We start from the raw sequence: 14,450 nt of genomic DNA on the forward strand, positions 1-14,450 counted from the left end.
TCTGGTTGAGAGCACTTAGCAGCCTTGTCAGGTCAGACACCATCTCTGGTTAACTGGTTGTTACATCTATTGCCCAAGGACCAACCACAGAGATATTTAAATGCAAATCCTTTGACTGGGTGGTTCCTTGGTGATAAACTCTGGTTATTTCTTCCTTCCTTCCTGCACAACGTGTGCTTCCAGAAGCTTGAAACTCTTCAATATGGCACAAGAGAATTTAGTACCAGCTAAAGGCCACTTCCCTCCAAGCACCTTTGCCTGCCCTTTAAAAAAGTGAACTTGTGTCTTTCTCTGATAGTTATTCAAAGTTCTCCCCTTTCACATTCTGCTCTCCTAGAAATAAATTTATCTGTGCCCCAAGCTTAGGGTCTGCCTAGAATTCTGAGTTCTTTAGTAAATTAAGCTGCTCTCCCTCTGGGTGAGGAAGTATTTAGTACGGCTCTGAGGTCTTCGTCCTTTTCACTTATAAATGCTAGTGACCCTGTGTCCTGTTGTGGGTCTCATTGACTTGCTTTCCTCTCTGAGGTTACTTGTGTGTCATGTGTTCCCTCTCTGCCTCCTCAGCTCCTGTTCACTCCCTCCGTCCTGTACCCCGAGCAGAGTGACGGCCATCTGGGTCACCTGTGCAATTGCAGCACCTAGATCTTGGCCTGGCGTCAGTGTGTTAGTGTTGAATTAATTAACTCTGCCTTCATTTAATATTGTGCAACTTGGTTTGCTAAGCAGATGCCATCGATGCCCCGTCCACGTGTTCTCCACTCTCAGGGATTTTTACTGTCTTGGCCTGAGGAACCTCTCCGGCTTCAGGAGATGCTCAGCCTGTAAGTGGGGCAAGCCAGAATGCCAACGCCCCAGACCTCAGCCGTGAGCCTCCCAGCTCCTGCCAGCTCTGGGGGTGAGATGACTCGGAGGGGAGCTCTCTGAAGTCTCCCAGGGTCCTCAACGGGCTGAGCTGCCAAGGCCCACACAGGTCACCAGCTCATTAACCCACCTTCAGTGCCCTCCCTCCCTCCCTCCCCTGTCCTACATCTGCACCCTTTATTTTCATCATCCAGGATGGACATAACAAGGTATCACAGACTAGGTGGCTCAAACAACAAAAATTTATGTCTGGAGGTTCTGGAGGCCAGAAGTCTGAGAGCAAGGTGTCCCCAGGACTGGTTTCTTCAGTGGTCTCGGCCTATCTGGCACAAGGCTGTCTTCTGTGCCTTCCCTCTGTGTTTCTGTGTCCCCGTTTATTTTTCTTACAAGGATTGCAGTCATATCAGATTAGGATCTACCCAAACGACCTCATTTTACCTTAACTACCTCTTTAAAAACTATCTTTAAATATAGTCACATCTGAGGGACTGAGAGTCAGGGCTGTAACATTTGCATTTGGGGGCAGGAGACACAGTTCAATCCATGACACCCTCTTGCCTCTATTTCTTGCTTTATTTCCCAAATTTACTTCTTGCCCTCAAATTTCTGTCTGTCAATTCTTCTGAGGGAACCCAAACTAAGACACTTTTGCTATATTCTTCTATTTTCTAGAAAAAAAAAAAAGTCTGTAACTGCTTAAAACCTTCAACACTTCTGCCAAGGTATAATTATCTACATTCTCCTTATGGGGAACCTGAGACTCAGAGAAGCCATCCACATTCCCACCAATCTGCCAAGAGGAAAACATCAGAGAACTGGGATGAGAACTCAGATCTACATGGGCTGGCATCTTTACATCCCTTCCTCTTGCCTTCTGCTGTGGTCCTTAGTAATCTCCAGAAGATCTTTAGAAAGCCTCTAGAGAGTTCATGGTACTGTGGGTACAAATCTGAACTGTTTTAAGAAGTTGCTTTTTTTTGTCCAAAACAGTATTAGTACTGATACTTGAACTGAACTGCATTCGTATTTCTCAGATTAGCTTAACCAGCCTCCCCGAGCACAGACTCTGGGGGATGCATCAGCCTGGTCCAAGGGAAATGCAAGCTGAATAAGACTCTGTTCCCTAAAACTCCCCTGTGAAAAATTTCAAGTAGATTTTAGTACAAAGAAACACTTTGTTTTCAATGTGGAAAGTCATGTTTCCTTTTAGGAAATTCAGAACCGAATAACAGCTTATATCTCCCTTTCAAGCAGGGCTACTGGGAAGCGTTAAGCTTACCCATATCTTTAGTGTATTTGAAATTATTCCCATTCTCTCCGATGGATTTTGTTTACTTACACTTTGTTATTTCGGGGTATTGACAACCACACAACAATGACACCACCACCAGCGGTAACAACTGTTACTACCAATAGTAATAAAACACATTATGTTTTGGGCTCCATGATTTATACGCATTTTATTATTTTATATAACAACTCAATGAAGTGGTTGATTATACAAACAACAGTCAACAAGCTGTTTTAGAGAAACAAGTTTCCTTCTTCAAAATCATGCAACCCATAGAAGAGATGTTGGAAATTGGAACTCATGTCTGTCATGACCCCAAGCCTGGAGTTAACCTCAGTAACATACTGTACATATGTCATAGACCATATTTTAGGGCACCTGAAATCTTTTATGAAAAGAAGTGGACTATATATCATGGTGGGGGGTAGGGGTTATGGAGCTGCCCTGCTTGGAATCCCTTTCGCAGAATTACTACAGGAAGCATAAATGACCTTCAGCCCAAGATGCTGCAGCTTTACATCCACCCCAGGTGGACGCAAGAATATCAAGGCCACACTTCCCTTGGGCCGCTCGTGGCCAACAACTGAGTGTGGCAGGGTTACCAGAGCAGGCCCATTCCCACCCCATGATGGGAATTCTTCCAAAGGGTTACTCTGACTTAGAGACAGCTTACTGGCCCGGCTGAGACTTTCTCCTATTTCGGTGTAATCTGAGGTTCTTTGTCTCCAGTCCTTCCGCCCCTCTCTCCTTTCACAGCTATCAGATCAGCACTGAGGTCTGCGGCTCTCCCTACCTACTCTTGTCGCTTCCTCTTTATTTTTCACGGCATTTCTCCCAACAAGTCTCTTGTACTTCTAAGCTCATCTTTACACCAAAGAGAATGAGAGACAGAATAATAGAAAATAAGTTTATTCACTTTTCAATGTATTGAATGCAATCCCGGAGCTAACTTAGTGCCTGTGACTCATTCAGTGCTCAACAAGCACTTGCTGGATAAATGCCGCCTATGTTCAAGTCAGCCTGTAATACTGAAGTTGCAGGGCATGTGTGGTAACGGGTAACTGAGACAGGAGGCAAGATGTTAAAAAGATTTGTGATAAGAGAAGAATGAAGAGTGCTTTGGTTGTAGAAGATTAAACTGGAGAAACCAGCAGAGAGCTTCATGGAGGGGGAAGCCTTCCACGTGATTTTAAAGGGCATGTAAGGTTTCCACGAGTGAAGGAAACTGAAATTAATAAAGCTACAGAAACAGTGTGAGAGAAAAGCAGAGAAGTATGTTCTATGACATGGCTTATGCTGGACAAGCGGTTGATGACACATGACTGGTGTAGCTTTCTAGAGCGCCGAAGGGGAGCAGGACAGAGTGGGACACCTGGGAAAGAGTTTGTGCTTGAGTATGTGAGGTCACATTCTTTGAATGGTGGAGAAATGCGAATAAAGACAGTTGTCCTGTAACAGTGCTGTCCAGTAGGAGTACAATGCCAGCTACAAACCTGAGCCATAGATGTCATTTGAAACTTTCCAGTAGATGCATAAACATCTATAAAGAAGTAGGTGAAGTTAATTTAAAACTATCTTTTACGTTATCAGATATATTCAAAATATTATCACTTCATCATGTAATCAGTATAAAAATTGTGAGATATTTTGCATTATTTTTTCTTACTAGATCTTCAAACTCAGGTGTGCATTTTATACTTACAGTCCATCTGTAACCATGCATCTCAGTTCAACCACATTCAAGTGCTCAGGGTCCATCTGTGTCTGGTGGATACTTACTGAGCATCCTGGCTCTATAATCGCCAACAAACAAAAAGTTGGAATGTCCGTCCTAACAAAACATTTTAGAGAATTCACACCTGGGAGAGGAAGCACTTCATGAAGACATCCGGAAGAACTCCCCAGGTCATGGGACAATGCCAAGTCCTCCTGCTTGGGGGGTGTTGCTTGAGAGCACAGACTTTAAGAGGATTGGCTTTGAATAATTCAGCCCTTGCAATGGCTAAGTGTGTACCTGTGAGCACATATCAGGGCTGTTTGAGTCTCAGCAGCTTTGGGTATACGATGGTGATAAGACCAACCAGCTCTTCAATCTCTGTTCTTCTTTCCCTGTAAATTTATTGTTCTATGTGCCTTGCATCATTAATTTAACTCACCTAACAACCCCATGAGGTAGGTAGCACTATTATCTCTCTCACCCAGGGTCACTCAGTGAGTAAGTGATGGAGTCAGGATTCAGAGCCTGGTCATTCAGCTCCAGAGTCCAAGTTCTTAGTGTTCTATCATGCTGGATCCCTAACCAGGCTTGGAGACCCCAAATTATAAACAACAACAACAACAACAACTAAACAACAAGCAAACTGAGTGCCCAGAAGACAAGCATTTCTTTGCCTTCTGGGATGACTCTGTATGTAGTAGAGTTGAGTTCTGTAACAGAATTTATGTAAAACGAACTCTATTATCCTCCCTCTGGTATAACCTCATTGTTTGACAGGCTTGGAATTCATTTCTGTCCATATAGAGTTTTAAAAAATTATATTCTTTAACATTTTATAGCACTGAACAGTTTAACAAGCACTCTGGAATGCATTAACACTTCCAATCACTAAGAGGGAGAAGTTATTAATTTTCTTTTCTGGAAAGCGAGGAGAAGTTTCAGAGTGGCAGAGAGACTTGTCCACAGTCATAAAGTAAGTGGTCTTGAAGCAAGGTCTCTGAATTCAAGCTGCCAATCTTCCTTGCCATTTTTAGACTTGTTTATAAAGCACACACACACTTGAATGAATATTGTACAAATTATTGTTTGAAAGAGCTGCATGTCTGTGTACAGGCACTCTGCCCTTGACATTTCTTCTTCTTCAACAATAACTATTCCCATTCTTATAGGTTAATTTATCTCCTACCAAGGGATGTTGAAATCCTAACCCCTGGTACCTGTGATGTGATCTTATTGAGAAATAGGGTCTTTGCAGTTGAGCAAGTAAAGATGAGGTCATTAGGTTGGAGGACGTTAATCCAACATGACTGATGTTCTTATAAAAAGGGGAAATCTGGGCAAAGAGACAGGCACATACAGAAGGCAGAGAATGTAAAGACAGGAGAAAGATGGCTATATACAAACCAAGGAACACTTGAGGCTTCCAGAAGCTAGGAGAAGGGCATGGAACAGACTCCCTCACAGCTCCCGGAAGGAACCAACCCTGCTGTCTTTGCAAGTTTGGGATGCTGTAACAAAGTACCCTAGACCAGGTGGCTTACAAACATGAGAAATAAATTTCCCACAGACCTGGATGTCCAAGCTCAGGGTGCCAGCATGACCAGGTTCTGGTGAGAATCCTCTCTCAGTTTGCAGGCTTCTGACTTCTCTCTCTCCCCTCACATGGTGGAAGAGAGCAAGATAACTTTCTGATGTTCCTTTTATAACAGCACTAATCCCGTCCATGGGGGCTCCATGCTTATAACCTAATTACCTCCCAAAGGCCTCTCCTCCAAATGCCATCTCACTAGGGTTTAGGATTCCAACATATGACTTCTGGGCGATGCAGACATCCACGACACTTGCCAATACCTCGATTCGCACTTCTGATCTCAAGAGCTGTGAGACACTGAGTGCCTGTTGTTTAAGCCAGCACGTTTGTGGTGCTGTCTACAGCAGCCCTGGACACAGATACACCCATGCCCCCACAACAGGCTCTCTGAGCTCCAGTGTGATCTCCTTATAGAGGTCTTTCCCGAATGTTGCCTGAGATCACGGGGACTCATCACTGTGGATCATTTCACCTGATTCTTTCCTTCCTTATCAAATTTCTGAAAAAAATTGTTTAATTTTTCATACAAAGTCCATCTACCTAAATTAGGACATCAGCTCTGTGAAGGTAAATACCTCACCTGTCCTGCTCTTTGAGAGTGCTTGTCATAAAGTGCAAATAAACATTCGCTGATTAGTAAGAAAGTGGGGGTGGGGAAGACAGGCAGGCAGGAGGGAAGGGATGAGGAAGGAAGAAAAGAGATCACATAAGGGTCTTCCTTCTGTGAAAGCGCTTTGTGCATTTTGAAGAAGGATGCAGATATTAGCGACACTGTCATCATAATTATTATATTTTTCTTTGTGCTTGAACCTGTTTGTAAAACATTATTATCTAGATTTTAGAAACTGGTTGAAGAAATAGCTGCTTCCTTGGGTATGTTTGTCCACAGTGTTATTCCATCTTCAACGGCTGATCCTTTTGACTTTGAAGTGTACCAATTCCAAGTTCTCCTAAAAATAAATATTTGCCTTATTAGCATGCTTGCTCATTTACTAATTGCTTTTCTTAAATACCAGAGCCTCTTCTACAGATGAGGTTGGTGTAACCTTTATCAAGCTTACTTTACTTCTAATTACATGGGTTCTTCATTTGCAGCTAAAAGTAACTCTTGTCACCATTCCTGTCAAGTTTGATTCATGACATCTTAATTATTACCATTTCTTCTCCCTGCAATAGTAGCAAAAGTGTCCATATATATTTTTGTTAGGCCGATTCCTCATTCAAAGAAATGACAATTTGGATTTTAAGGAAGCATATTTTTAGATGAGGTCCCTTTGTTTGCTCTTCCAACAGCTGAATCTTCTTCATTCCTTTCTCATTGGGAGCTGATTCGTGTGAGGTTAGGGCGCTATTATTGTGCAGTGAAAAGAGGAGCTGAATCAGCCACCAGAAACTCAATCCAATCTCAAAGTCTGTGGCGTGTTCCTCCTAGAGGGCTGTGAATAAGCTACTTAAATTTTCTAAACTGTTGGTTCTTCATCTTTAAGATGGACTCAGTGACGTCACATATCTGAGAGCAGATCAACTGAGATGACTTTATTTGTTTGTTTGTTTATTTATTTATTTTGTTTTCTAAAAATTGTTTCTGTTTTTGCTTGTTTTGGGGGGAGGAGGAGGTCATTTGGTTTATTTATTTACTTATTGTTGTTATTTTTATTTAATGCAGGTACTGGGGATGGAACCCATGGCCTCGTGCACGCTAAGCATGTGCTCTGCCACTGAGCTACACCCTCCCCCTTAGGATGACTTTCAGTGCACATGAACATCCCACATGAACTGCAGGATTTTCAGAAAATGACAACTGCTTACTTTGTGCTGTTTTCTTCTTTATCTAAATCTCCTTTTATTACCTCTTTGATTCCATCTTGTAAGATTAGGAGAGCAGGAGAAAGGAAGGCAGACAGGGAGAGAGAGAAAGAGAAAGAGAGAGATCCTTCTCCATATCTGTCCCATCCCCCTACTTCTCACCCTAGAACAGAGAGGAGCTCAACAGCCCCTTGGTCTCCTTTCCCTTTTTGTTTTCAGGTGGATGTGGCTTTGGTAGGAAGCAAGAAGTTATGCTTGTGTGTGTGTGTGTGTGTGTGTGTGTGTGTGTGTGTGTGTGTGTGTGTTGGGTTGAGAGTGTAGAGAATAAAACAAGATAATTGCATCAGTTCTCTGGCTTTGTCACCAAATAGCTCAGAAACCCCAGAAAGAGTGATTCAACTTCTTATGTCCTCTGTCTCTTTATTTGAAAAAAAAAAAAAAAAAAGGACTCACAAGGTGAGAAGAGACTTATGTAATGGATGTTTGTGGTTCATAATCCACTCCACTTGAAAGTATGCAATTTATCTTGTTATAAATTTTGTTGAACTTTTTTGATTGCAGGCGTTGGGAATTTTGGGGTTCTACAGATTTGCAGGGTTTCTTTTCCTTGCTCTCACTGGGGCTTGAGCATTTTTATTGCATGGGAGGCATTTTTGATGCTGGAGCACTAACGGATCAGGTAGGGCCTGAGGGACAGGGAACAGGAATTACTGCTCTTTTGAAGTGGAGGTAATGATGCTTGACCTGCAATATTTTGTGAGCAGTGAGGAAGATCCTACCCCCTGGAGCCTCTTAATTCATGCATCAGTCAACACATATTTGCTGCCAGTTCCTTGGCTGGTGGGCTTTATTCCACAACACTTTTGCTCACCTGTTTGCCTCTATTTCTTTTAGAGAGTATACGGAGCTAAAAAGTAGTAATGCAGCCACCTCAGGAGACCTCCAAAGACCTCCAGTCTGACTTTACTTTCTGTCGAGGAATATAGCACTTGTGATGTGCTGTATTTCTTCTATTTCTCCCTCCACTTTCTCGCCACACTTGTCCATCTTCTGAGGGCCCTGAGGTCACCTTGCATGTACCACATCCCCGAGCCTCCTTGCTCTCCAGCTTCTGGGCAGCCCAGTCAAAAGGCAGTGAGGATCAAGGCTGGATGGAGCCAAGGACTAGGTTGGGTGTTTTTCACTTGGCTTCCTTCCTGTGTGGTCACTCTCCTGACCAGGAACTACTATTCTTATCAGGCAGACCCCTCCGCACAGCTGCCTCTCCATCTGGGTCCTGGTATCTACTCCCTCCTCTGGCTCCTTCAAGCCTTGGAGTGTCAACACCCCTTCCCACTGCCCATGACCTTGCACTTTCCTTAGAAGCTGCACATCACTTTGTAAATTGTTTATTAACTGAGTGGTTAATTACACATGCCACACTCTGTACCATTGTTGTTGCCTGCGATGACTCCGACTGATGGCGAGAAATATCCACTATCACATGTCCATTTTCCTTTCCCACAATGCAGAATCATTGCTGGAAAAAGGATTCCTGGTCAAAAGGCATCCTTTCTGGACCCTTTGACCCAACATGGGTCACAGGACTAGTTTGGGCTGGTTGGAAGGTGAACTGCCATGAGGGGTGCTTCGTGGTGCATTCTCACAGTCCGATCCACTTCCGGGGCAGTCCTAGAGGCTTCTGCTTGAAGGCGGAGTTGTTGCAAGATGAGGAAAGAGGCTCCATTCCAGAGTCACTGATGAAGAAGAGCCCACTAATGTGGAAAATGAATATGACATAAACTTTTAATATGATAAGCCACTGAACCTGCACATTCTTTCATCGGTTAGCCTAATATGAGTAATAGAAGTTACTGTTTAGGTATTTCAAATACATTATTTCTAATCTTCAAGATATATCTTTAATCCGAGCATCATTGCTACCGTTTTACAGATGAGGAAATGAAGATACAGCAAATTAAGCCTCTGAGGTCACACAGCAAAGTACCTGTGATGGGCTGACCTGTGCACACCACCCCCACATCAGATGTTGAAGTTTTACCCTCAGCACCTTAGAATATGACTATATTTGGAAATAAAATCTTTGAAGAGGTAATTGTGCTAAAAGGAAGGAAGTCATTAAGGTGAGCCCTAGTTCAATATGACTGGTGCCCTTATAAGAAGAGGAGATATGGACACAGGCACACACATAGCGAGGACACTGGGAGAAGGTAGTCCCCTACAAACCAAGGAGACGGGCCTCAGGAGAAACCAACCCCGCACGACTGCTTGATCTCGGAACTCTAGCTTTCAGAACTGTGAGGAAATGCACTTCCGTAGTTTAAACCACCCAGTCTGTGGTTCTTTGTTGTGACAACCTCAGCAAACCAGTACAGTGTTATTACTGAGCTGAAACCTTGCAGATTCCTGCTGCCCTGATTCCTGGAACCTAGTTCTAGCCTCGGCCCTGGATCCTGTACTTTTTAGAACAGATTGGTGTGAAGGAGAAAGCTGGGTCAAGTTGTTAAGTCCGCTGACATGAAGTGTTGAGGGTCCCCATGTCCTTTTGTCCACTCCCTCCACTTTCTCTATCAGCGCTCTTTCTGTTTTACCTTGGGGTGATATTTCAGTGAGCTGGTTCAGTCCTGGTCCCCACCTACATCTTTCAGAGTGGGAACTGTAGTTCTGAGAGGCAAAGCAACTATTCTGAGGCATCAACTTCACGGTCTGCGTCCTCACTGTGCTGCAGAGGAAACGAGCCCACAGAGGCTCAGGGGCTTGGCCATGGACACCAGGCATGAGGGATTTTGACCTTCGCGCCATCCCTCTGCCCTTACAGAGCAGTCAGAGGCAAACTGTTCTGCAAAGGGTGAGACCTCCTTCCAAGTGCTATGAATTATACAATATTTTCATATTAAAAATGATTCTGTGCTATTTAGAGAAAGGATGGAACTGATATTGAGTGATGAATGAACCCCTGCCAGATTCCAGGGGTGTAAATGAGCATGGCTTTAATATGCCAAATAATACAGAGAGAAAACCCGCAGCCACTTCTCCACAGCGGGAGGGACGAGCGTTGGGGCAGGAGCCTAATTTCTTTGTTTCCCAAGCAGCTCAGATTCTCAGTAACACTTGGATGAGCTCAGTAGCTGTCTTTGTTTTAATTCTGATTACACAGTTTTATGACTTCCAGTGGCATAAAAAGTCACCTACAACTGGAATCAGAGAGTCTGGGGTTAGGTTCTAGCTGTAGGACCTTGGACAGTTCCTTTCATTTCACTGAGACTCAATTTTCTCTTCCACAAAATGGAAATAATAATAATAATAATAATAATAATAATAATAATAATAATAATAATAATAATAATAATAATAATAATAATAATACCTATATTGCAGGTTTGCTGAGAAAATTGAACATTTTAAATGCCTAGTACAGCATTTGAGATATCATTCTCCATCCATCCATTTTAATTCCCTCTACCCTACACATCAAGTTCTCTTTCTCCACTATGTCTGTACATGACACTCAGATTGTTTGACTCTCAAGGCAGTTTTCAGGGTTAAGTTAGGTTGTATGTTTGCTGCAACTAGATTTTAAACTATTCTTTGTATGTGATGTTCTAGTGCTGATTCTCCCAGTAATTACGTCTTAGATCTTTGTGCCTGAAAGCGGCTCCATAAATGTTTATTGAATCGAATCATATTAAATCAAACTCCCTTGTTTAAATTTTATGGTTTTACCGACCAAAGAAATCCACAAGTATTTTTCTGAATCAAAATGGTGAAGTTGTTAGCTTTCGTATATTTAAAGAAAGAAAGAAAGACAACCAGAATATTGACATAAAATTGTAGTGCCTGCTATAGTTGACAGATGGACAGGTTTGTCCATGGAAATATACATTGTATGCTGACCATTTCCTAACATACAAATCATTGCATTGCTGGCATTCCCAAATAAATAATTTTTATTTCCCAAATTACTCTGCTTTCCATAAAATTGCAATCATTTTAAGGAAAACCCACAGGAGAGCATTTCAAAATATTTTTCTGAAGATGATCACTAAATGGTCCACATGCGTTCCAGGTGCAGATTTTCCATCATTCCACCCTTTGAGATAGCACAGTAATCAGACAAGAACGTAAGGTGTGTCTTAATTTCAAAGTCACTAAAGAAGGGATAGGAATGCAATGTGTGCTTCTGCCCCAGATTAAGCAACATGGTGATAGAAAAATGTCATTAGGATTTTCCAGGTTTTTCTGAAGGAGCAAAATTACCTGGCTGGCTAGATGGAATACCTGTTTCACAAGCTCTTAACTCCTTTGCCTACTCCTTATATACATAGATCGGTTTATGGTTCACAAAAGACTTTTGAGCATGCTACCTTATGTCATTCTTATAATAACTTGATGAGATACTTCAATCCTCATTTGATAGAGAAGAAAACTAAAAATCAGAGAAGTTTGCTACATGATAGACTGGAAATCCAAAGTAAGTTTTTAATTCCCAGGCTCATGCTCTTTGAGATACACTACGACACTTTTAAGCTACTAAAAGGCATCTAATACATGATGTCTTATCCTCCCCACTCTTGGGTCTCTTCTCATGGACCCCCTAATTTTGAGGGGAGAATAAAGCCTTGATTAATAATTAGCATCCTAGAAAGTGCTTCAGGTCTGGGGACCAAGGTTTTGGAGGGTGGAGTGTCTGACTTTTCTAAGTAAGCTGTTCTCTAATAAAAGGGAAAGTTCAGATTCTTCTATAAAGAAATCACTTAAGTTAATTCAAGTCAACAAATATTTGCATGTGTGTCTGTGTCTGCTACGATCCCAGAGCGTGCTAGGATTAGGAACATAGCAAAGGGTAAGTCACCTTGCTTTTGACCTGGGGAGCCCAGTCAGCTCCTGAGTGAGGAGCCTTGGCTCTTTATAAGAATTGTCTCTGGAGTTTATGGGGAAATTAAACAAAACATGAAACAGAAAAAAAAAAAAAAAAGGAAAGTGCATATTTTTAGCACTCCTCTGAATATGCAAATCACTAGGTCTGGAGGGACGTTCCAAGAATCTGTATGATTTAAATGTCTCCAGGGATCTGAAAAGGAGCCAAGCTTGGGAACCACTAGAATATTGGAAAGGACATGGATTGTGAGCTTGAATTGGAATTCTGATGCAGCCTGAGTTCTCCTGAAAGCTGAGCATTAGACACAAGTTTAAGTGTGAGAGCTTTACTGGGGCATGAGGTCCCAGGGGACAGGCAAGAAAAGTAGGAGAGGGAAGCAGGGAAGGAAGGAGGGAGAGCCAGTGCAAGGATATTCATGGAGTTGGCCACTGCCACCATGACTAGTTGCACAGTCCTGTGCTACAGTCCAAGAGGCCACATGAAATGAACCTTGGGACTCTCTACCTGGGGAAAGAGAAGGAAATCCTATATATTCACTGGTTCTGTGACTCTTGGTCAAAGGTTAGCCACAGCTTCACGTCCAGGTTGCACAGGCAGGATGCCCCAAGACCACAGAGAGGTCTGGGACGAAGGGGAGATGTGCTGGTCAAGGGCACGATGGAGATACCATGGGTCTGTGCCACCTTGAAGCTAGTCTGTCTAGGTACAGAACTGAGGCAGCACCAGAAATAAGAATGGATCAAAAGTGATGCCTAAGAGGTACCCAGTACAAACCCCCTCCACACACCCTGCCCTCTGTGTGACTTCTTACCCAAACCTGCTCAGCCTCAAACCTTGTAAAATTTTGAGGTGGATTCATCACATAATGTTTAATATAACATAATGTCTAGGACACAAACCAGGACTGGAAAAAATGTGAACTTGTCTTCCTCTGCTTCTTTTTTTTAAACACACAGAGCTCTGAATCTCTTTGTGAAGGTTGGCCTCCTCCAGATCCTCGTGGGGACCCTCTATAAGAATCTCTCACCTCACCCACTGAAGAGAGGAAATAAAACTGGAGATTCACCAGGACACAAAAGGGAGGCCCACACTCCGAAGCCAACAACAACACAAAAAGTCGCTGTGTTTGTTCTTCGGAGCAGAGGGTGAGGCTTGATCTTCAAATACCTTTTTTTTCAACCAGAGAAACAACATAGGATGAAGGCTGGTATATTTTTTAACATAAAGGGATAGACAGGGCCTCAAACATAAGTACTCAAAGAAGGAAATATAAAAGAAGAAAGAATAAAACTCACTGTGAGGACCTCTGGCACACAGATAGACACATTAATTTTAGTTTCTAAATGTTTTAGATTGGAGCGACAGCAAGATTCCAGAGAGCACTACACAGGTGTTCTTTGGTTAACCAACCATGGTCATCCTCCAAAGACTTAACTGACAAAAGGAGAGAAATGCGCAAGTTCACAGAAAGGGTTGGGAGAAATCTTAGGAAAGCACAACTTAGATATAACTTATTCACTCATCAATCGAGCCAACTCTCTGAGCCCATCATTGTCAGCCACCTAACAGAAACTGGGGGCACAGAGATAGACAAGATCCTGTCTACTGCCTTCCTAGATGGCTACTTTTGTAGATGTGCAAGGTGCTTGAGGTTGTAGATGACAGACTTTTTTTCTGTAGCAATCAGACAAGACTTGCAGAGGAAGTGATGTCAGAGCTGAATCTCAGTTTTCATGTGGTGTTCACCTGGCATCCACGAGGGGAAAGTGCTGATTTCATGAAGAAGTGAAAAATTTCTAAAAGAAATGAAATTGAATTATTTGTACATCCAGCCCGCTATATTGACTCTCATACGTCAAATAGCACATGTGTTAAAAATCAGAGATTTCTAACTTCAGTTCCTAGCTTGCTCATTTACTAATTTATTTGCCATCATAATTCTTGCATCACACACCAAAAAACTTGCAACTTGGAGAGCTTAAGTAGCTTGCCTCAGATTGGTCCCCCCCCCCCCCGATAGTGGGATGAAGTGAAGAGCCTATCAAACGTGAATGGGTCACCCAAGGCTTGCCATCCAGTAAGCTCTTAATCCATGTGGCTGTTATTGTTTAATATTTGGGAGGTGTGAGGGATGATCCTCAGGGAAACTTGGCCAAAGCGTTTTCTATGAATAAGCCCCTTTTCAGCACAGCCAACAAAAGAAAAGTTCTGGCTCTAAGAGAGGTGAAATTTTCGATCATCAGAGAAGGATTCCAAGGATGAGGCAAAGATGGCTTATTGAGGTTCTGCATAATGAGAACACATC

This window comes from Camelus ferus, chromosome 2, assembly GCF_009834535.1.
Source record: "Camelus ferus isolate YT-003-E chromosome 2, BCGSAC_Cfer_1.0, whole genome shotgun sequence".
NCBI classification, from domain to species: domain Eukaryota; kingdom Metazoa; phylum Chordata; class Mammalia; order Artiodactyla; family Camelidae; genus Camelus; species Camelus ferus.